This window comes from Melanotaenia boesemani, chromosome 7 (genome assembly GCF_017639745.1).
Source record: "Melanotaenia boesemani isolate fMelBoe1 chromosome 7, fMelBoe1.pri, whole genome shotgun sequence".
NCBI lineage: Eukaryota > Metazoa > Chordata > Actinopteri > Atheriniformes > Melanotaeniidae > Melanotaenia > Melanotaenia boesemani.
In genome coordinates this window covers 5,332,379-5,356,403 of record NC_055688.1, presented here as the reverse complement: position 1 = coordinate 5,356,403, position 24,025 = coordinate 5,332,379, and positions in this window count along the sequence as shown.

Below are 24,025 nucleotides of genomic sequence, written 5' to 3'. Positions count from 1 at the left end.
TCAATGAGGCTGCAAAGACTTTCAGATCAAAGAGTTGAGCGGCTGAAGGAGGCAGAGGCTCGGTTTAATGGAGGGAGGGGGCTCCTGTTTGCCAGAACCACCCAGGAGCCCCCCCTGAAAAACACAAGACTGTAGCAGAACTTTACAGAAGTCACTTTTATCATTCAGCTTTAAGTTTCACCTTCGGACAGTCTGAAATACAGCGGAGGAAAAACATTTCAAACAACAGAAGTGAGTACAGACCGTTTTTAAAACCTAGGCGTCATCACAGCAGGCTGATTTCTAAATCCACTTTAGTTACCTCCACCAAGGTGGAGGCTTGTCTGTCTGTCTGACTGTCAGCAGCATAACTCATAATTAATCGCCATTTACAACTATGCCTAAAATATCTCCGTTTTTACTGTATTGTATCAACAGAAAGAGCAAGTCAATGCTCACTTGGGTTTTTCTTTGCTTTTGACATTTGATGATCTCATTAGTAATACTAATCAATTCAATACTACATAAAATCAAGACCTTAAGACAAACATTTCTCATTTGTACCCCCCTTTTCCTGGTCAGTACCCTCACCTGGCCCCCCATCAGAACTTTTCTAGACCCGCCCCTGCAGAGCTGAAGCATAAATCCTTTCTACCACCTGTCAGCTAATTTGTTAGTAAAGGGTCCTGTTTTGATTATTTGAATCTCAGAACCTTGTCATAATTTCTCCCACCACATTCATGTCCCCTAAATGATCAGACCTTTGCCTCCAACATCTGCACAGCAGCAATGATTTAGAGAAGACGTCTCCTTGCTTCCTTTTCTGTTTCACTGTCATTAGATATCTGAACCTGATCTATCTTCATAGATGTTTGCATGTCTGTCTGATGACTAGTAGGTTTTACAGCTGTTTCATTAGCAAAAGTCAATACTGAAAATTTACATGAAATAATGGAAAACAATTTCTAACTGAGGCTGCTGTTATCAATATTTTCCCTTGTTCAGCTTCATTTGACAGTAACATGGGTCTGATTGACATGAGACTGACATATGTAGCTTACCATTGCTAGCGCATCCAAAAACAATACTTTTGTGTTGGTGTGAACCTCAAACTGCTAGATTCCTCCTTCTCAGCTGAACGATAAACACAACAAAAGAAACAAAAAAGCCGATCAGCTGAGGGAGAGAAGGAGATTTTTTTTTTTTTTAACAAAAAGTGAAAGTGTTAAAACACTCTTATCCCCCACAGGTGTGACGGTCTCCGATCCATCCATAGTACCAACCAGCTGATCGTGTTCCATCTTGCCTTTAGACACCTTCATGTCTCGCTGTTATAAATGACAGATGCTGTTCATGCATTAATTGCTTTAAAAATTTTAACGTATTTAATTACATAAATTAGTTATCACTGTTAACTCGTAATTTTTGACAACCTTACCCCCAATTTCCACCGGGTGTGTGTGTGCTGTGGTTTCGTTCCAACCTCTGTGGCGCGTCAATTCACACTGGGAGCGTGTCAGCTGTGGAGAGCCCGTGAGTGCAGTCAAGCTAGCTGGATCCGTTAGATCATGAAATCACAGGAGAATTGGAGAATCTTGGGAGTCTCATCATCCATGATGAAAAAAAAAACCACTGATTAATGGCATAATGTTTACATGGTTCAGCAGCACAAATCTGCATGGGGGCTTTTATTTTGAAATAAGCCAGAAGCTTTTACATTGCCCCTGTGTCTGATTTCCTGTCTGCCTCTATCTGAACTGCTGAGTTTGATGCGTTCTGGACAAATGTATGTTTATTGGAGAGGTGGCTCTGTGACACTTCTGACAAGCACTGCGGCGCCTGGTGGGAAACAAACCATTGACTAAAAGGGCTGCGAATAGCTGCGGAGGCCGCCACGTCGCATGGCGACGAAATTGGGGGTTAAATATTACTGTTTGAAATGTATGGTTGTTTTTGTATAGATGCCAAAAATACCATGAAATGTAGCAATAACAAACGTCTGCTTGTGGTTTTTGTGAAGTTTTCAATGTTTCTTGTTAGCAGCTCAGTGTGACAATGACTGGGCATCATAGCAAGCAGAATGATGGTCTGGCTGCTGAGTTGTGCTGAATAAATTTGCTTTGCCAAGGGGAGCGTTATGGGTATAAGGCTCCTCTGGATGTGTGTGTGTGTGTGTGTGTGTGTGTGTGTGTGTGTGTGTGTGTGTGTGTGTGTGTGTGTGTGTGTGTGTGTGTGTGTGTGTGTGTGTGTGTGTGTGTGTGTTCCTGAACAAAATCTTAAGGCTGGGACACAAAGTAAAAGTATTCACATTTTGCACTGGTGGATCGCAACCAGGATGCTAGTAGAGGTTCAAAATGCAAAAAGAACAAACAGGATGAACAGACACAATTTAAAGAGTAAATGATTTACTGAAAACTGCATTTAAACTCAAACAGGCTGTTCATCAGCTTATCAAAGGTTTAGGACCACATTCCAAAAAAAGCCCAAAACAGAACTGAAAGTGTTATAAAAGGACTCGGTAATAAGTAGCTCCACCATTCTTGTTGATGACTCCAAAATTAATTTAGGCATGCTTGACATTAGTGTTTCCAGGAGGGTGAAGACGGCATCACAAAGGGTATCCACTGTCTGGAACTGACGTCCGTTCTTGTAAACTTCCCTTGCCATCCATCCCCAAACATTCCCAATGTGGTTTTATCAGGGGAATGTGCTCGTCCAAAAGAGTGACATTACACTCTTAGAAGAAGTCCTCAGTGAGGTGGGCGGTGTGCACTGCAGCTTTGTTCTGTTATATAAGATCCAGTCATTACCACACAGACAAGGGCCCTCAGTCAAGAGGGATACTGCTGCAACATCTCCACATAACCAGTGGCAGTTTGATGCCCATGCACAACCTGAAGCTCCATTGTTCCACTGGAGGAAAAAGCACCCCAGCCAATGATGGAGCCTCTTCCACTGTGCCATGCAGAAAACATCTCAGTGTGATCTCCTTGTCATGTCAAAAATGTTGGACAGCATCAGGACCATCCAGATTAAATTTTCTCTCATCAGAGAATAAACTTGACTCCACTTTTCAGTGTCCCATGTTTGGTGGTCCCTGGCAAAGTCCAAACAGGCAAGTTTGTGGCGCTGAAGGAGAAATGGCCTTTATTAGATGTCCTTAAAGCCCTTCTCTCTCAAGCAGCATCTTATGGTTATTGGGTTGCAGTCAGCATCAGTATTGGCCTTGCAGCATGCAGAGTATGAGGAAAGAGTAGTGATCAAAGATGAGTGCTATCATGCAAGTGTGACCACACCTCTGCAGAGGCTGGAGGCAGAATAGGGTGACCCAAAGGCAAATCCCAGCCATTTCACCACAAAGACAACCCCGGACCCGCTCAGAAGGCAGCAGAAAAAGGTTCCAACCAGAGCTCCCCACGGCCCCATAGCACAGGCCCCAGCAGGCCAAGATCGGCAGCCGCTGACCCCTCCAGGCACTGGCCATCCAGGGCAGACAGAGCACAGGGCCCCAAGTGTCTAGAACAAGAAAAGAAATAATAATAATTACAGAAATATAAAAATAAGTGATTTTTTTTTCCAGAAAAGGTAACCGGGTGAACTGCTGCCAACTGCACCAGGGCACTCTGATTCACAGCGTCCGGGATGCATAAAGGGCAGCTCCACTGCTTCTTACAATCTTTTATGCATCTCAGAAGCTGTGATTCGGTGCACTGTGGTGCAGTTTTATTTAGTCAATTGAACTGAATTAAGCAAGGTACTGGATCGACAGATAATGCTGCGGAGTGGTGTAGAGACGAGTAAACTGGACAAAAGTGAGGAGCTGAAAGATGCAGCTGAGAAAGAGTCACTGCATTTGGTCAGTCAACCTTGTTCTGACCTCTTGTACTTGACCAAGAAAGCTGTATTGATTAGTCACATAAAATAACCACTAAGTAGTTGAATTTATTCATTTTTCCTGTATGTTTAACCTTATAAGTGAGGAAAGCTTGTATGATGACAGAAGTAAAGGAAGGCTCGGTTATGCTGTACAATCTGAGACGCCTGGTTTTCTGCGGTGGACCGGGCAGAAGAGGAGGGGAAACAATGGTTCGGGGAAGGTTCTCTGAAGGTTTGTTGTGACCTTCAGTGAATGTTTACAGAACATTTAGAAAACATTTCATCTCAACACTAATGGCAACTTTCTCTGAGCATCACAGCCAGCTTTACCAGAACCCTCTGCTGTTCCTCTGTTAGTTGTGCCCGTCTGCAGCTGCAACACCTTCTCTGTTACTGCACCCACACCAAACAGTAAATATTTATCAGTGGCATCTCACAGAAATACATGAAATAACCACGCGGTTACTTCAACACTCAACACTAATTTATGTGTTCGCAGCACGTAATTACGCATTACAGTTATGAGCAACACGGTGTGTCACCTGCCTGCGTGCAGTGAGAGTGCATGCGTGTGTGCTAATTTAGTTTATAACAGCCTATGGCTGTCTTCTGAAAATAAAAATGGAAATTATAAAGGCTGCATGCACCGCAAGTCACATGCAAGTTGCCGACACAAAGTCACAGTTCTGTCTGCTTTAAGGGTGCAATGTCAACAACATCACAGTGTCCTCCAATGAAGTACGACTTAATCCAGTTTGGTAAATTAGACATTTATCTGACCTTAACACGCACAGCTTCCCCATACAAAGACAAATATTGTTACGGTGAGTCAAACAGAGATGGATTTGGACCCCAAGGTGCCGACACAGACCAACCAGAAGGCAGAGATTTGATCTAACAGAAAAGGGAGTTTAATGAAGGTTTTGAGTTGAATTAGGAAACAGTCAGTAATCCAAGTTCAGGATCCGATGACCGCTGTGGGTCTCAGCTGAGCAGACAGAACAGGCGGGCAGGCAGAGCGTGGCATGGAGAGTGCAGCTGGAGCTGAAGAGGGGAGAACAGATCCAACCTGGGCAAGACAATCCAGGAAGTCGGTGAGACAGACAGGGCTGGCAGGATCCGTAGCACCAGTAGTCTAAACACAAAATAGATCTTGTTAATTGCAAGCAGAATCTCAAAGTGGAAGACTAGTGAGGCCACAATATACCAAAAGTACTGCAGCGTAGTAAAGGTGGCTTGATTGTTGGATGAGATCCTGGTGTGGTGATCAGCCCAGGTGAGATGATTGCCGCCCTGGAATAATCTGGTAACCCTCCTGGCCAGGTACAGACATAACACACAAAACAGACAGAGGGAGCCAAACGCACACACCAGGGCAATTCGGGAACCACACACACAGGGGAGACAGACAGGAACCCTAACAACTATGGTTTATAGTCCACGTTTTCACTACAAAACGTATCATATTATAACGTGACACTTTTCACATTTTTACAATAAACTATCACATTATAATGTGATATGTTTCACGGTTTTACAATAAATGTATCAGACATATGTTGCTAGCACGGAGTCTGCTACGTGCATGGCACGTATGTGTATGCATGTGCACAATACTAAAAATGTTTTATGTCCAGTTTAACAACTACATGCCATTACTTTCTGTAACTACTTTTTACATTCCAATTTCGTTCTAATGAAGCGTTACTTCTTTTTGTTTTAAATCATTTCTAAATGGATTTTGTAATCGTTGCCTATGTGATTACATAGGCTACATGTTTGATCATCTTTGATGTCACCCTGCCTGACTGTGTGCTGACCCTAAATCCAGCATTTTAGACCTTCTTTCATGCAGATATCAATGTCCTGGATTGTGAATATTCAAACTGTAAAGTTGACTCATTTTGGAATATACTTACCAAAAAATTTAAGGAAAGTCAAGTGCTCTCTGAAACTAAGGGTAGAATGTGGAATATATGCAACGCATCCACATACGTGTCATGGCTGCCACGTGTTCCAAGCGTTCATTTGACACATCGGCCACTCGTATTGACACGAGGTGATGTATTGCATGTGTGAGTTGCAATACTGATTTGAACACTAGAGGCGCTCATGCAAACAAAAGCTAGAACAGGACAGGTCCGAGGTAAACACACTGGCAGATAGTTTTGAAGATTGCTCTCTGACTTTGTCCGCAACTACCGGCATCTGTATGATTTTTCCTACCCATGCACAATGTTAAACATTTGTGCCTTAACAGTTTGCAACAAATTGGAAGCATTTTGGGGGTTGATGTCCTGGAAACACAATGTGACCAGTAGATTGACCTCTTCGCCATTTCAAATTCCAAGTGCTGGGTACTCCCCCCTGCGGTGACCTCCAGTATTGAGCATTTTTGCTGCGCCATGCTTCCGTCGTTTGCAGCAAGTATTTTCACAAACGTAGTGGAACGTTGACGTGTACGCTTGTGTTCACAGCAAATATATCCCAGCCGAAGATCTGTGGATGAAATGAGAAAGATAAAAACTTTGGCTTTCATTAAACCAAATACATATTTGGAAAGGTCTTTATCTGGAGAATAACATGTCAATATGAACACGCTACCTGACTCTTATAAAACTGACCATTGAACCTTGATCTCAGTGCATATTTGAAGGCTTTGAATAATATTTGAATAATTTAACAACAAAAGAGGCTAAAGACATGGGACCAATTGTTATAGAGAGCTCTTGACCTGAGCTGTCGTGTATGTAATAATTCATGTGTCACACCCACCAACGTGTAGCGGTGTCAAATATGGATAGTTACACTTTTAAATTCATCCTGCTGACTTTTTACCTTTTAGTTAGTAAATCCTGAAAATTTTATCCTTCTCTGTCATATTTTTCTTTAAACTGTTGCTGTTTAAAGAGAGAACTGCTGCTAAATCTGCTTATGTGTTTAGTGTAGAATTCTGCTAACTTTACAATCCAAAGAGCCATTTTTCCCTCAGCCAGCTAAATTAAGCTTGTTTAGAAGGTTGTTTAGCAAATGAGACCTTTTGAAAAAAGATAACTTATAATTTTTGACAAATATCTATTATAACAAATATGAAGAACCACAATTTTATTTCTATTCTTAGTTTTTAAGATAAAGAAAAAAACATAAAACATTTCTAGTAGATATCCTTTCTTTGACATTTGTGAAAAGATTGTGTTTTTATATTAAAAAAAAAAAAAAAAAAACCTAATGACAAGAAGAATTGATTAAAAATTATTACTGGTTCTTTTAGTGCCATCATGTTGTGGAAATTCAGTGCAGTTATTCCATGAAAAAAAAACTGAAAATTGATTGAAAAAAATTCTATTTACATTTAAAACATTAGTTGGTTCTTTAGCATTTTAGCCATGTATTAAGAGCCATTGTGGAAGGTCCAGAGGGCCACTTGCAGCTCTGGAGCAGCAGGTTGAACACCCCTGATTTAGTGTTTGTAAACCAAATTTTACTGCATTTTCGTCATAGAGCACTAGGCCTTCTTTTAGATGAAAAAGACATTTTGCACGTACCAGTGCGATTCGTCATGATTAATCACAACATTTCATGCGATTAATCGCTATTGAAAATTTGAATTGTTGCTCAGTACTAATATATATATATATATATATATATATATATATATATATACATCTTAAAAAGAAAAAAAATGCTGGCAGAGTATCTTCTGAGTATTTGAGTCCTATTTTGTATATAAAAGAGGAGGGTTAGAATTGTGACATTGAATAAAAAACAAAACAGAACCAACAGAAGAAAGTTCTTTTGTATTTTTAAGCACATTTAAGGTGTTTTTATTCACTTTTGTCTCTCCTATGACCTTATTCCACTCTTACAGCGTCCATTACAGTTAGATGTACCAAGTTATTAAAACAAAATAGAGGAATACATCATTTACTGACTTCTTTAACTTTCAGGTTAGCCTAAAGCTACTTTACTGACTAAAGAGTTGGTAACACTGTCAAGAGTTTTTCCTTTCAGCTCCTTTTCCACCACGACAGACTGATGTAGAGTCCACGTCACTACAAACGCTGCACAGATCCTCCTGTTGATCTCCGTCCTCCCCTCTCCAGTAAACAAGACCCAGACTTTTCCACTTGTGGCAGGACCTCATTCCTGACCCAGAGAGGACACTCCACCCTGGATCCTCATCCCAGTCTCTGCAGCTGTGAATCACTCCAGTGAGACCTGAAGATCACGGTCATGGTTTGTTCTGATTACATAAAAAGTTTTTACCAGTAGAATCAGTGTTTTTCTCATCTTTTCTAACTTTAATATTTTAACACAGTTGATTTTATCTTTCTGCATTTTCTAAAGATCCAATCGTCTGACTCACTTTCAGTTTTACTTTTTATTTGGTGCTTTTCTTTGTCAATATTTTAATATTTTTTGGTATTATTTGTATGATTTTAGGTTATGTTAAAACCAGGCCGCTGACACTGATGAAAGTTAATGTGGTTTAACTGAGCTTTAACAGTAAAAAGATAAAAAATATAGTCATCTTTTAGATTCTTTGATGTTTCCCTGACAGTAAACTGGTTTGGGTTCAGGACTTTTCTCCACCGAGGTTTTCATCCTGCTGCAGTGGATCTAAGAACGTCTTCTTCTGCTGTGAATAAACAACAAACCTGCAAGTTCTGCATAAACAGCCCCCTCACATGCATACATTTACAGCTCCGTGTCCGACATAAATCCTCGGGGCTTCCAGCTTTAACATATTCATTACCTTCGGCCCACAGCTCATTTCCAAGTCGGCGGCACTCAGCAGCAATGATGCTCAGCACCTGATGTCCGGGGCAGGACTCCTCGGGCCTGAGCGTGAATAAATTGACCAGGTCGCAGGAAAGTGTGTTGAAATGAGGGCGAGACGATGTCGGGCGAGGATCCCTGAACCCTCACTGTGGTCCACTGTACGCCGCTGGTTCTGATTTATGTGGCCGTTTAGATGGAGGTTTTATTTACTGCTGTGTTTACGACCCTTTGTATTCAAATCAGTGACATGAGTCTGAATCAGCTCCTTTACATCGCTGTCTGATCTAGTTTAAGTCTCTAAAACTGTGGTTTAAATCCCTTCTGGAACTAAGCCCCTTTTGCCTTTCAGATTACAGACGATCAACTCAAAGTTCAGGTCAGTGTCTTGTCATAAACATAAACAGAACTACATGAACATTTAAAATTACAATGACTCCTTCAGTGCATAAAAACCCGGACAACTAGGTCACTTCCTGTGGCATGACCTGCTTGCCGCAGCTTATAATTTGGCCCACCTTTGCCTTATAATTACTCTGGCTAGTCACTTGTTTTCTTTTCCATTGAACTGTGATGTGTTATGTGTAAAAGATGCATCTCTAAGAGCTGATGCTTTGTAGTGAATCAGAAGAGCCGGTTCCCATTTTTTTTCCTTGGCTGCTTCGTTCTTGCAGTGCTCATTTTATGTGTTGTTCATGTCCCAATCATTAGAAGGGTTGGGACTTTATTTTGATGGGTACACCATGCGGTATATTCCATATGAAGAAGGACCAGTATCACACCACTCTGTATAGAAGGAAGGGCCTCTTAGAAGACAGGAGTGTGGTGGAACAGACCAGGTACACGGAGAAAGCTCGAAGCCAGATTTAGATTATGGGTGTCAGGAAAAAATGTAAACACTAGCACATTCAAAGTGTCATAATGTTCAGACTTCTGCTTTAATTTACAGGATTTACTTGGTGTTGTTCTCAGTTGTTCATTTGAAGGTTTAATGAAAATATTAGACATAATTATGTTTTCTAATGAAAAATGTACAAAGATAAAGCTGTTATGAAAAAAAAATTATATAAATAATTTTTCACCAACTAATAAACCACTCATAAGTGCTAAATTATATATAAGCTCTGAGTGACACTAAGAGCTATTTGGGAGCCAAAAAAAAGCAACTTTTCTGAGGGAACCAAGTCAAAAGAGCCAGAGAATGCTGTAAGGTGAGAGAATGCTGTAACGCGAGACTCGGCGAGACTTGGCAGAATCAACATGGCGCGCTACTGAAAACAAACAAACGCCACAAGCTAACAGAGAATATTAAAAAAAAATTATATATTCCAAACCACACTAACCTGGTCACTCTGGATCACATCGAAGAAGATCTCATCAGCCCGACGGATTTCATCGAAGAAAGCTTCCAGCGGATCGTAATGGGCAAGTCTAACGCTGCAGCGACGGCCTCAAAAACCGGCTCCAGTTCTAAAAGAGTTCGCCAGGCGGAATCCCCCAGAGAATCCTGGAGCGTCGCAAGATCTTGTTCCCCATCAGGAGAAAAATTCCTGGACGGAGGAGCCCGCGCTGTCATCTCGGTGGACAAACTTTACGTCAATGGACAGCTACATCGTGACCATAACACCACTCCCTGGCTCTACTGACCTCAGATATGTATCCACACTCTGCACACTTTGCACAGGTGTTATAAACGCTAATCAGACTCACTGGGCTTAAGTCACAGAGTTTAATGTTTGTTCACAATAGACAATAATACGGCCAGTCTCTAATGTTCACAAAGTGGACTTATTTTTTATGGGTTCATTTTGTTTTTTACCCACTTCCCCCTTTTTTTGTCATTTTCTTCCCGCTTTATTCTTCTTTTCCTCTCTCTCTGCACTCTTTTTTGTTTTTCTTTTTTTCTAGCTGCCACCTCATGGAACCATATAACACTAATGCTAAGCTGCACAGTACATTTAGTAATACCCGCATATATAACCCAACACTCACACTCATTAATTCAAGTACATTTAATAACATTCAACACAGGCACACAACATTAGGCATACATATTCATACACTTACACACACACATACACATTTATATCAACAAGAAGCATCCAACACAAGCATGACCATACTTATATTTATCATGTGGAATGTGCACTGAGCTGGGACCAGAGAGAAGAGACTAAAAATCTTTAATAGATTAAATGATCTGCAGGCAGGCATTGTGTTCTTACAGGAGATTCATATGACAAAAACATCAGTTAATGCCCTCTCTACAACCCAGTTTCCTCATTGTTACTCAGCCTGTTAGAACTCCAGACAGAGAGGGGTAGCCATTCTGATAAATAGAAAAGTAACATTCACAGAAATCAGCATTATCACAGATCCAGAAGGGAGATTCATCATAGTAAATTATTTATTCAAAATATGAAGTTATGCTTAGCTAACTTATATGGCCCAAATGTTGACGATCCCTCCTTCTTTCACTTCTTCTTCACATCACTTTCTGAACACACAGATAGCACACTGATCACAGGAGGGGATTTTAACATGGTTCTGGACTCAGCTGATAGATCTAGTAACACTGTAAATCATCAAAAATGGCAATCCACAAACACTGTAAAACAATATATGGAAGATTTTGGACTTTGCGATATATGGCGGTCTTATCACCCTAATATCAGAGAGTACACCTTCTTTTCCCCAGTTCACCATTCATACTCTAGGCTAGATTATTTTCTGGTTAGCAGCTCTTTGGTGAGTGAGATTTCAGAGACCCAGATTCACCCCATCACTATCAGCGACCATGCCCCAGTTTCCTTTACTTTGAGGAACACGAGAATCACACCACCGACTAAAAGCTGGAGATTTAATACAGTGTTGCTTAAAGATCCCGACTTTATCAGCTACTTCACAAAAGAATGGGCTATATACTTAGAAGACAATGACAAACCAGGAGTCCCAGCATGTGTTCTGTGGGAAGCAGGGAAAGCGGTAATGCGAGGCAAAATCATCTCTTTTGCATCACATAAAAAATAGAAAGAAAACTCAAAAATATTAAAATTAGAAATAAGAATTAAATCATTAGAAGACGCCTACAGTGCTTCACCAGATGAACCAACGATGAACCAAATAAGGAAGGCTAGACTGGAATTAAATTAAATAATCAACAAGAGAACAGAATTTCTGGTGCAAAGATTACGCTTGGAGACATTTGAACACAGTAATAAATCCGGAAGATTTTTAGCTAACCAGTTAAAAATAAATAAGTAAAAATCTACCATATCAGCTGTTAAAGATTCAATAGGTAATATTTCGCATGACCCAGATGCAATAAACAACATCTTTAGAGATTTCTGTAAAACTCTGTATACACTTAGATCCATCAGACAATGATATCCATCATTTTCTTAACAATATAGATCTTCCAGGTTTACAGCAGGAACAAGTCACGGCCTTAGATTCCCCCCTCACAGTGGAGGAGCTACATGAAGCCCTTAAACATATGCCCTGTAAAAAAGCCCCAGGTCCGGATGGCTTCCCAGCAGAGTTCTATAAAGAATTCCGGTCAACACTGGTCCCTACATTCTTCAAAATGGTGACACAAATAAAGGAAAATGGTTACTTACCCCCAAACATAAACTCTGCCACCATTACTGTACTATTAAAACCAGGTAAAGACCCCACAATACCATCTAGCTACAGACCCCCATATCACTGATAAATGCGGACCTTAAAATAATTTGCAAAGCATTAGCTGGAAGGTTAGAGAAAGTAACTCCTCTCATTATACACCCTGATCAAACAGGTTTTATAAAGGGCAGATATTCCTCTGTTAACATGCGGAGACTAATTAATATAATAGATTATTCTACCATCAATAACCTGGAAACAATAATAGTTTCTTTAGATGTAGAGAAAGCTTTTGATCGTGTTAACTGGAAATATTTACTAGCTACTTTAAACAGATTCGGCTTTGGACCATCTTTCATTAACTGGATTAAAATCTTATACAGTTCTCCTAATGCGAGTGTTAGAACAAATGACCAAACCTCTCCAAGTTTTAATCTACAAAGGGGTACCAGACAAGGTTGTCCACTATCTCCCTCACTTTTAGCTATATTTATTGAACCGCTAGCCGCTGCAATTAGACAAAATAAAGCTATTAAAGGCATTCAGTCCAAAAATATGTTTCATAAAGTAAGTCTTTATGCTGATGACGTTTTACTATTCCTCCAGAACTCACAAACCTCTCTATCTGAAACAATCTCACTAATTAAAAAATTCTCATCACTGTCGGACTACTCCGTTAACTGGTCTAAGAGTACAGTTCTACCCATCAACTGTAGCTTTCAAAATCTACCCAGCATCACCTTAAAATCAGGTAACATTAGTTACCTGGGTGTAAATATTCCCTCCAGGCTCTCAGAACTAACAAAACTTAATCACACTCACCTTCTTAAGACTATAGAAGATGACCTTGCTCGCTGGAAATCTCTACCCATTTCACTCATGGGGAGAGTCGCCACCATAAAAATGATGGTTCTACCCAAAATCAACTATTTGTTTTCTATGATTCCTATGAAACCCCCTTCTACCTGGTTTAAATCGCTAGAATCACAACATCTCCCGATTTCTCTGGAAAAATAAACCACCTCGGATCAGTTTAAAAACTTTACAGAAGCCGAAAGGTAGGGGAGGATTAGACCTGCCTAACTTTCAACATTACTTCCTAGCTAATAGATTGCAATATGTCCTAAAATGGCTCAAACCTAGTCCACTAGATGACCTGTGGATAGATATAGAACAAACATTTTGTGACAATTTGGAAATTTCTGATCTTCCTTTTTTCAGCTTAAGTATAAAAAAGCAAAAGTGCTTTAAAAGTGTCAACATCAGCACTTCTCTGACAGCCTGGTGGGAATTTCTCAAAAAAACCAACTCCTCAGTAATACCATGTAAACTCACACTCATCTGGAACAATCCTGATATTCTACTAAACAAAAATATGCTAAACTTTAACCAATGGACTAACAAAGGAATTAAATACTTTGAACATATTATCCATAACAGAAACATTTTATCTTTTAATATACTCTCATCACAATATGGGAGGGCTGCCCTTGGTGCCGCATAGGGGGGCTGATGAGACCTCAGGGAGAATGTATGTGGTTGTGTGGGTGTGTGTATGTGGAGAGGGTCGGGTCTGGGGCCCACCAGACCCTAGACTCCCTGGGCTGCCCCTGGTGGGGGTGGGGTGGGGGGTGAATGGGTAAGGGTTGGGGTAAAGAGGGTTTTTTTTTTTTTTTTTTTTTTTTTTGTTGGGGGAGGGGGACCTGTGGACATGTTCTTGTCCCTGGGGTGCCTAGCCTTGGTGTTGGGTTGGCGTGGCCCACGGTGGTTTTGCCTGGGGCGGTCGGGCCCTGTCGGGTTCCTGGGTGGGGCTCTGCTGGGGGAATGGGTGGCCCTTGGGCCTGTGGGGTGCCTGCCCTCTGTGCAGCCCGCGCCGCAGCGCCCGCTGGGCCTGCTCGCCATCGCCCTGGGCTGCCCGGTGCCCCTGCCCCGTCGAACTGGGGGTTCCGGTCTGGGGGCCCCTCTGCTCTGGTCTGGGTGGGCCGCTGCTCTGTCTGCTTTGGCTGTCCTGGGCTTGGTGCTCTGTGGACATGCTTGGCCTTTGGGGCCTTGGGCTCCCCCCTTCCCCCGCTGATGCTTCGGGGTGCGGCGTGATCGCGGCCCCCTTGCGGGTACACATTTCCTCCTTGTTGCATGGCCACACATGCATGTTAACACGTGCATGCTCACAAACGTGCTCGCCTCTCCATCCGCTTCTCACTAGATGTAGCTGATGTTTGTGTGTTGGTACGTTTGTCTGCAGGTACATTTGATGACTATTGTAATTTTTCATATCATCATCATCCTATTTTTCTTTTGGTACCATGTAGTACTGTGGTAGTTTATATTGTTTTTTTTTTTTGTTTTTTTTGTGATATGTTCTGGGCAGCATAGACAACTGTTATTTCCACATTTTAATCATGTCCTTTTCTCCCTTTTTTTTTCTCTCTCTCTCTCTCTTCCTCTATCTCCCTGTCAGGTTCGGCACTGACATATAAAGACTAAAGAAAATAAGATTACAATAAAAATAATAAAAATATCAAGGGCAGCCATGTATATAACATGTCTCCCTTGGTAGAGCAAATCTGTCAAGCAAAATATGGCACACAGACCACCGTTCTGTATGTTAGGATGCTGGACAGGACAGGGTAAAAAAGAAAAAAAAGAAAAAAAAAAAGAGCCAAATCTTTGAAAGGAGCCAAACTTCCCATCACTAGCATTTAAACCTCCTCTTATCAGTCCTCCAGTGCCAGATTGTTGCTACTTGCTCAGTAATCCAGTGTTATTCCAAATCTACTGAACCTCACAAGCTGCGTTTCCATTACGGTAGTTCACAAAATAAAAGCGATATTTCTAAAATTTTGACAAAGTGCAGTTGCGATTTGCAGGTGTTTCCACTGAATGGTGTTTAGCATATTAGCCATTATTCTCTTAAAATCTCATCTGCGAGACTCCACTTTGACGAGGAAGGAGATTTCTAATTCTTAGTAAAACTGCATTTCGCTGTTTGCTATCAAGGGTCACGTGACCCCTTACATCATGTCTGGGGATGTGTAAATGCAAAAGAAGTTTATATTACACATTTGAGATGTAGTTTTATATCGACACGTCTGAAAAACCACCTCATGAGAGTGTAAAAAACTTTTTTGCAACATTTGAGAGGTTTTTCGAAATGTAGGTGCTTCCTTTACTGTTTTGTATTGCGATTAGTTTTTGTGCAATTCAAGGGGTGATGGAAACACCTACAGTTTTTGCCTTGTTTTCTGTCTCATGCATTTCTGCCTCAGCCTTGCCTCTTGGTTATGTCTCGGATCACGCTGACGACCTTTGCTTGCCTGTTTCACCACATTGCCCTCTTGCCCTCGACTAGGTTTTGTAAGTTTGGACTCTTGAGTTAATTAAAAGAGATGCACATCTTTTTTCTGGCAGCCTGTCACTCTTCCAGATCATAGATTGGATGTTAGTGGAATTCATGTGTATGGTCTCTGAAGCTGTTTTGGATTTTTCTCTCAACTACTTATCTCAAATTTACCTCTCTTTTTGTTGCACTGCACCTTTTGGAAATCATTAGGACTAAAGTTCAGAGCTGTTTGATCAGACCCAGAAGCCAGTCTACACATTCTCTATTGTAGTAAAATAAAACTTCTTGGACCTAAATACACCACAAAAGAATGAAAGGATTTATTTTCATTCTTTTGTGTTGTATTTTAGCCTAAGAGTATCAGGCCATTACATAATTACTTTAATAATAATTACCTTTTCTGAGTGTCTTGTTTTGATGGCACTGTGACATTTATTATGTACATTCCTGGAGTTGTTGTAGCCCTGCAGCATCTTCTAACTGAGAAACCATACTTTTTTGTATTTTTTCTGGGACGCTGCTTCACTATAGCTGAGTCTTATGCACTGTGTCACTCAACAGCAACTGGCTATCAACACACTGGCTCTTTTGTGAACATGCACAATGGCTGATTCAATAAAGAAAAAACAAGACAACATTACTGGAGGAAAAAGAGAGAAAGGGACAGAGCAAGAGATGAGACAAGAGTCAACTTCAGACTGACTTTTACTGGCTGGAGAGAACTCAGAGAAGAGACAGAATGAAGATGGATGACAAATTAGCTGTCATTAGGGGACGCCTCATCGAGAAAATCTCTCAAAGTTCAGAAGTGCTTCTTTAGGGTTGGGTCCATCATTAAGATGTTTGTGACGTTGCCAGTCTGGGTTCATGTTAAGTTATCCTCTTCAAATGATAAATAGGTGCTTTATAATCAGTCTTCCCCTGTTGAATATGTAACGATCAATGTGTGTGTGTCAATATTCACAAAGTTTCTTACAAATTAACTTAATTAGATCAAAGTTCTATAAAATCAGATTGTGTGATGCATTCCTGCTAATAGTCATTTACTCATTCATTCAGTCATTATATTCTTCCTCTCTCCATGAGTCATTTATCTATTGTTTAAAATGTAGAAAGATGGAACCAGATGTGTAGATCCCAAAAAGACAGACAGAAGATGACAGATAAAAAAAACACTAAACACAATGACAAATATACATTTAGAAGGAATAATGCGACTAAAGCATCAGACCAGTGTTTCTCAATCCCAATCCTGACCTGAATGAAATTAACGTTAACAGGTTTACAAAGAACTTGATGAGGAAGTTCATTGATCTAAATCAAAGGTGTTCGAGCAGGAACACATCTAAAACATGCAGTGGGTCCCAAGGACCTGGATTGAGAAACACTGCAACTTGACAACACAATGCTCACCTTCTTTCTGTCTGTATATTGCTCTTTTTTTGCGGGAAAGCTTATTTCTATACCACATTTCATGTCCAAGACTATTCAAAGAGCTTTACATAAAACATTAACAGCATTACAGCGAGGTGCAGAAGAAGCATTAAAAACTATATAAAATGACATCAAGAGAAACAAAATCACATTAGAACTCCTTACTGGCTGGCCTGCCTGCATGCTCAGTTAAACCTCTGCAGATGATCCAGAACGCAGCAGCACGTCTGGTCTTCAACCAGCCCAAAAGAGCTCATGTCACTCCGCTGCTAATCGCTCTTCACTGGCTTCCAGTTGCAGCGCATCAAATTCAAAGCTCTGCTTCTGGCTTACTAAACAATAACCCAAACGGCTCCTGTCTACCTCCACTCCTTCATCCAGAGCTACACTCCCTCTCGACAGTTACGCTCTACCAGTGAAAGACGCCTAGTGCTCCCACCACAACGTGGCGCAAAATCAGTTTCTAGACTCTTCTTCTCTGTTGTCCCCCGGTGGTGGAACGATCTACCAAACTCCGTCCGATCCGCAGAGTCCTTATCCACTTTTAAAAGCAAGCTAAAGACTCAGTTGTTTAAGGAGCATTTTCACACTTAGCTTAACTAAATGAGTTAGAAAGATTTGTCCAGCTCTTTGGCTCAACCAAGTACTGAAGAAGCTGTGTGCACTTATGACCAAGTTGATATTGTGTGATGAAATCGTGATCTTGTATTTAAATAAAATGACTTAAAAAAAAAAAAAAATTATATGCACTGCACTAGCACTACATGACAGCAACTGGGTCCAACTGGACTCAAAGCGGTCTGACTATCACTTAATTATGACGTCCCATCTTGTTTGAATTCATGCTTGTGTTGTTCTTACTCTCAAATGTAAGTTACTTTGGATTAAAGCGTCTGCTAAATGACTGTAGAATAGAATAGAATAGAACTAGAGCTGTCAAATTATTAACATTTTTAATCAGATTAATCACAGCTTACAAAATAATTAATCATTAATTAATCAACATTTACAACTATGAAGTTGTATTCACGTCACAGGTTAAAATCAGAAACCGGGTTGTGGAAACCATCAGAGGAGTTCACGGGAGGAACCAGCAGCTTTATTTCACAACTCCACTGATTGACAGCAGCATCCACCAATCAGCTGTTGTCTAAAAGTGATGTAATAAATCCTTTCAACATGAGCCTGAAGCTCTCAGGTAGATTTGTGATACCCCCCCCTCCAACACACACACACACAGAAAAACCCTGGTCACGTCAAGAACTCACACCAAGGTCCAGGACTGCAGATAAAAACAACAGAGTGTGTGTGAGTGTGTGTTCGGCTAAGTCACTCAGCGTGGAACCACCACGAGATGGACGCGTGCCAGGCTAATGGGTGGGGTGATGGTGATGATGATGACGATGATGTTGATGATGGTGGTGTGTGTATGTGTGTAGGAACCTGCAGGCTTGTGTTTGACCTTGGGCGGTACAACCAGTTAACACTCAGTATGTAAAACATGAACACTCCAAGTGTGTGCGTGCGCGCGCGCGCGCGCGTGTGTGTGTGTGTGTTTGTTCCGGTCAGTGGGCCGTCCTCGTGTCCTTCTGTGAGCAAGAAGATGATGGTGATGATGATGATGAAAAGGAGCTGTGGGTTAGGTAGTGGTGAAAGATGGTGGAAAACTTCTCCAACAACCCCCCTCCTTCATCCAAACCCCTCAGATCCCTAAGCTCTCCCTACTCATCCATCCATCCATCTAACCCCCCCCCCCCCCCCCCCCCCCCCCCCCCCCCCCCCTGCACTCAGCATCAGCTCAGAGGATGAATAAATGAAGCGCTCCCTCTCCCTCCCCGACTGACAGAGGCCCGTCTTAATTGTGGCTGAAAGCCGGCTTTTCTCCCCACTAATTAGCAGATTGTGGCGTTAAATGATTCAAAAAGTCAGGGCTCATACGGCCGCTGCCGATCATCACTTATTCAGGCGGCGAGCGGCGCTTTGTGCGAACACTGGCGCCCGAGGTAAATGAATTTACTCCAATTAGCAGCCGCTGTCAGCACGCATCACCGTCTCCATCTTCAGGACACGTCTTTAAAAAGTAATGTTCTTATTTTGTCCTCTGGTTTTGTTACATCTGATGTTCGCTGGAGGGTAACGGAGCAAACATAAAGAGACCGCAGGAAGTCTCTCTCTCACACACAGTAACACACACACCGTGAGAGATGAGGGCCAGCTCGGGATGCCAGCAGGAGGAGGAATCTGTTCCTCCGGCTGAGTCTCTGCAGGCGTCTCCTGCAGGAACACAGATGTAGGACGAAGACGAGGAAGCTGCGCTGATCACAGAGGTTCACCTGAGTACAGGTGGAAATCCAGAGATGTCCTTCGGCGTCACGTCCAGGTTCTGACTGAGTTTCCAAAAGAAAATCTCTCTCATTTTAAACTTGTCAGTTTATGAGGCTGATAAATCAGATCAATGAGCAACTCAGCAAAAAACAGGGACTAAATAAATGACAATGATGGAAATGTGATATCTGAGGAAACTGAGGAAGGTTTTATACTTTCTATTTTGTATGAAATTTAAAACCAAACTGGTGATGTAAATAAAACAGTCTGGTGTGGTTGTAAACCTCAGGTACATAAGCATCCAGGATCTTATAGCTTCTTCTAAGAGCTGAAAACATGACAGTCATAATCATCTTTTATAATCAATTTTCATTTTCAACTGTTGCTTAAAGTTTAAACCCTATGTTCTCAAAAACAGGACTGAGTGTTTATTTTAAACCAAACAGCAGTGTAAACATTAGCTTGTTACCTTTGTACTAAAATAATGTTAACTCCATCAGACTGGCTCCACTGGATGTGTTCAGAAGAACAACGTAACATTTACTGAACAGTTTCCATAATCTGTGACTTTGCCCTGATCCCATTAAACTGGGATCAGACCCACTTTAAACAGCATGGTTTTACTGGGTCTGTTTGTTAGAAAAGTACAGTTGTTGAGGATTTAGAAAAGTTAGGAAAATTTATCAGACCTGCAAGAATTCTATCTAATTTAAATAAAATATTGAGTTTTTTTATTTAATTTTTTAAAGCTGAAAATGAATATTTTCTGTACTCTTTTCACACAGTTCCCTTTATAAAATAATAATAATAATAATAAAAAAGAAAAATCTTAAGGTTTTTCTGATGCAGTAGTGCGGGGATGACCAGCTGTTGAGACACTGTCTTGCAGATTTTACCTACTGCAATACACCCGAGTCTAATTATTAATGGGTCATTCGGAGGCTTGTGCAGAACTTGACAACAAGCTGTCATTTAGATCAGGTGTGTTGCTGCAGGGAAACGTCTAAAACCTGCAGGACAGGTGGTAATCCTGCAGCATGTTGACCCTCCTCTCTACATTCAGGAATAAAATGCTATGAACTGCAGTATTAGTATTTTATATTTCTCTGTTGGTCCACGTGGATTTTGGTTCACATTAAAAACTCTTGGATAAGTTATGTTAAGATCACATTTACTAATCTGAAGACATTTCCATGTTCATCTACTGGTTTTCTGAATTCAGTAAAGCAAAGAAATTATCCAGAGGAGAGGGACAGAGCATTTGTCTGTTTAAGCTAAATATCAGAGCTGTCACTAACTGCTGGTAGATAAAGGGCGATTTTTAAATTCGCTGGATATTATAATGCATCTTTTAAGCGGACCAGACGACAGGAATCACAGGGCAGATTGCTCATTACAACTAAAAGTGACTTATGACTTGACTTGGACTTGAAGTCAAAGACTTGACACTTGGCTTGGATGTGGGGTCAAAGACTTTAGACTTGACTTGGACTTTTGGAACATCTCTAAATTGCATGATCACTATCTCAGCCTTTTGTTTTTAAAATATACGGGAGTCGAGTGGTGCAGCCACAGCTGGTAAACAGCAAACATGGAGGGAAGCGAGACGACAGGTGAAGAAGAGATTTTCAGTTAATGTAAGTTTTCCATGTTTCGTAAAACATTGTAAAAATTACAGAGAACACTAATAATAAAAGGGCTGTTTGTATATGTTTTTTTTTTGTTTGTTTGGTAATTATTTTTTTAATTAGGAGATCAAAACAGAATTGCCTGAATAAATGTTTAAATAGCGATTAAATTTAAAAACAAATGTAATGAAAAAGCATTGTTTATGATTTTGTGTGCATAAGGAATAAAACAATCCTGTCTATACATTAGTGAATTGTATTTTCTTTTTAAGTTGGTTCAGTTGAAAAAAATTAGTTATATATATATATATAGATATATATATATATATTTGCTCAGCCCAAAAGGATGACATGGACCTCCCCTCCTGTGGGCTCACCACCTGCAGGAGGGGCCATAGGGGTCGGGTACAGTGTGAGCTGGGCGGCTGCCAGAAGCGGGGACCCTAGCGGTTTGATCCTCGACTGCAAAAGCTAGCTCTAGGGATGTGGAATGTCACCTCTCTGGCGGGAAAGGAGCCTGAGCTGGTGCGCAAGTTTGAGCGGTTCCGGCTAGATATAGTTAGACTCACCTCAATGCACGGCTTGGGCTCTGAAACCACTGTCATTGAGATGGGCTGGACCCTCTTCCTTACTGGAGTTGCTCCCAGTGAGAGGCGCCAAGCAGGTGTGGGCATGCTCATTGCCCTACGACTTGGCGCCTGCATGTTTGGGTTTATCTCGGTTGATGAAAAGGTAGCCTCCCTCCACCTTCAGGTGTGGGGATGGGTCCAGACTGTTGTTTGTGGTTATGCACCAAACAGCAGTTCAGAGTACCCACCCTTTTTGGAGTCCTTGGAGGGGGTGTTGGAGAGCACTCCTTCTGGGGACTCCTTCGTTCTGCTGGGGGACTGCAGTGCTCACGTGGGCAATGACAGCGAGACTTGGAGGGGAGTGACTGAGAGGAACAGCCCCCCTGATCTGAATCAGAGTGGTGTTTTGTTGCTGGACTTCTGTGCTCGTCATGGATTGTCCATAACGAACACCTTGTTCAGACATAAGAGTGCCCACATGTGCACCTGGGACCAGGACACTCTAGCCCACAGTTCGATGATCGACTTTGTAGTCGTATCATCGGACTGGCGGCCGCATGTTCTGGACACTCGGGTGAAGAGAGGGGTGGAGCTGTCAGCTGATCACCACCTGGTGGTGAGTTGGCTCAGATGGTGGGGGAGGATGCCGGTCAGGCCTGGCAGAACCAAGCATGTTGTGAGGACTCTGCTGGAAACGTCTCGCAGAGTCCCCTGTCAGAAGGAGTTTAAACTCCCATCTCCAGCAGAGCTTCAACCATGTCCCGGGTGAGGCGGGGGACATTGAGTCCGAGTGGTCTGTGTTCCGTGCCTCTATTGTCGAGGCTGCTGACCTTGACTCGGGACGTTGTGAGGTGGTGGAGGGATTACTTCAAAGACCTTCTCAATCCCACCAACACGTCTTCCGATGAGGAAGCAGAGTCTAGGGTAGCTGGTGCTGGGGCTGAGGTCGTTGAGGTGGTTAAAAAGCTCCTCGGTGGCAAGGCCCCGGGGGTGGATGAGGTCCGCCCAGAGTTCCTGAAGGCTCTGGATGCTGTAGGGCTGTCTTGGCTGACATGCCTCTGCAGCAACGGGGACAGTTCCCCTGGACTGGCAGACTGGGGTGGTGGTCCCCCTCTTCAAAAAGGGGGACCGGTGGGTAAGTTACTTCTCCGGTGAGGTCTGTTCAGGGGTGCTATATATGTGTGTGTGTGTATGTGTGTGTGTTTGTGTTCTAGGGCTGGGCATGATAACACGTTAATTAACGCCGTAAAAATTTTTAATCGCAGGTTAAGTTTTTTTTTCTTTGCTCACTGGCTTTGATCACAGAAACATGGCGTCCATGTCTCCCTTCAGCGGTGCATTTGATGTAATCAGGAGAGAGCGGGTTTATTAAAATGAAAAGACGTTTTCTGTCTGGAAAGTAAGAAGAAAAAGAATCAACATTTCTCTTTGTCTATCAAATCCAACCGGACACCTTCGCCTGTAAAATGTGAAGCCTGTGTGGAAATGCAAAAAATTGCAGTTCCCCCCTCATCCACTAGGGGCTGGCTCCAAAACAGACCAAATCCCCATAGACTCCCATGTTAAAAAGGCCAACTTCACAGCAGAAATAAACATATGTAAAGCCTGGTACAAAACTCCATTTTAGGATTAATAGGTCAAGATTACCTTCATGTCAACTGTGAGGTGGTGAATTTTTTCCTAACTCATCTGTTTGGATGTTATTTAATCTTGAAATTCGTCATAATTAAAGGCGTGTCCTTTTGATTGACAGGTATCCAATATCCGTGGAAAGAAGGGAGAGTGCAGCACAACTGTGGTTTTTAGCCGGCTAACAGTGCGCCTTAGCTTAACCCCGCCTACCTCTGTTAGCTGGTTAGGTACCGTTGCCTAGGGTTAGCTTGGTCAGCTCTTAGCTACAGGCAGCTCGGAGTTTGATGGTTGTCAATCTACCCAAACCTTTACAGTCCCCCTCTCAGCTCCACCTCTTTGCCCATTTTTGGATTTTCCGGGACTAACGACACGTGTGATGCTACCAAGATGGCGATGGTGGGAACACCCAACGAGCTTCACTTTTGCTCTTCAGAAACTAGTGGGTGATGTCACAGAGGCTATATATGGTCTATGGTCAAAACCCATGCAGATGGCAGAACATTGTGATTTCTGGACAGGAAACTGCTCCCAAAAGAAAATGAGAAACTTTTGATTTATTTATCTATTTTTTTAACAAATGCGGTTTCAATTTAGGCAGGACAGCAAAGGTAAGACATGTTTTCTGACTTTTACAAACGTAAAGCATGAATCAAGCTTTCTTCTGCCTCTGGTTCGGTGAATCTTGGTCATAGCGAGATGACACTTCCAGCTGTGGAATCTGTGAGATGTGAGCTTTCAGTAGAGGAGCCGTTTGTTCGTGTTCATGCGTTGGGTGGAGCCATAACTTGTGTTTACATATTTTTCGGACTTTGTGTAGCTGGTCTTTCAATAATTGTTGT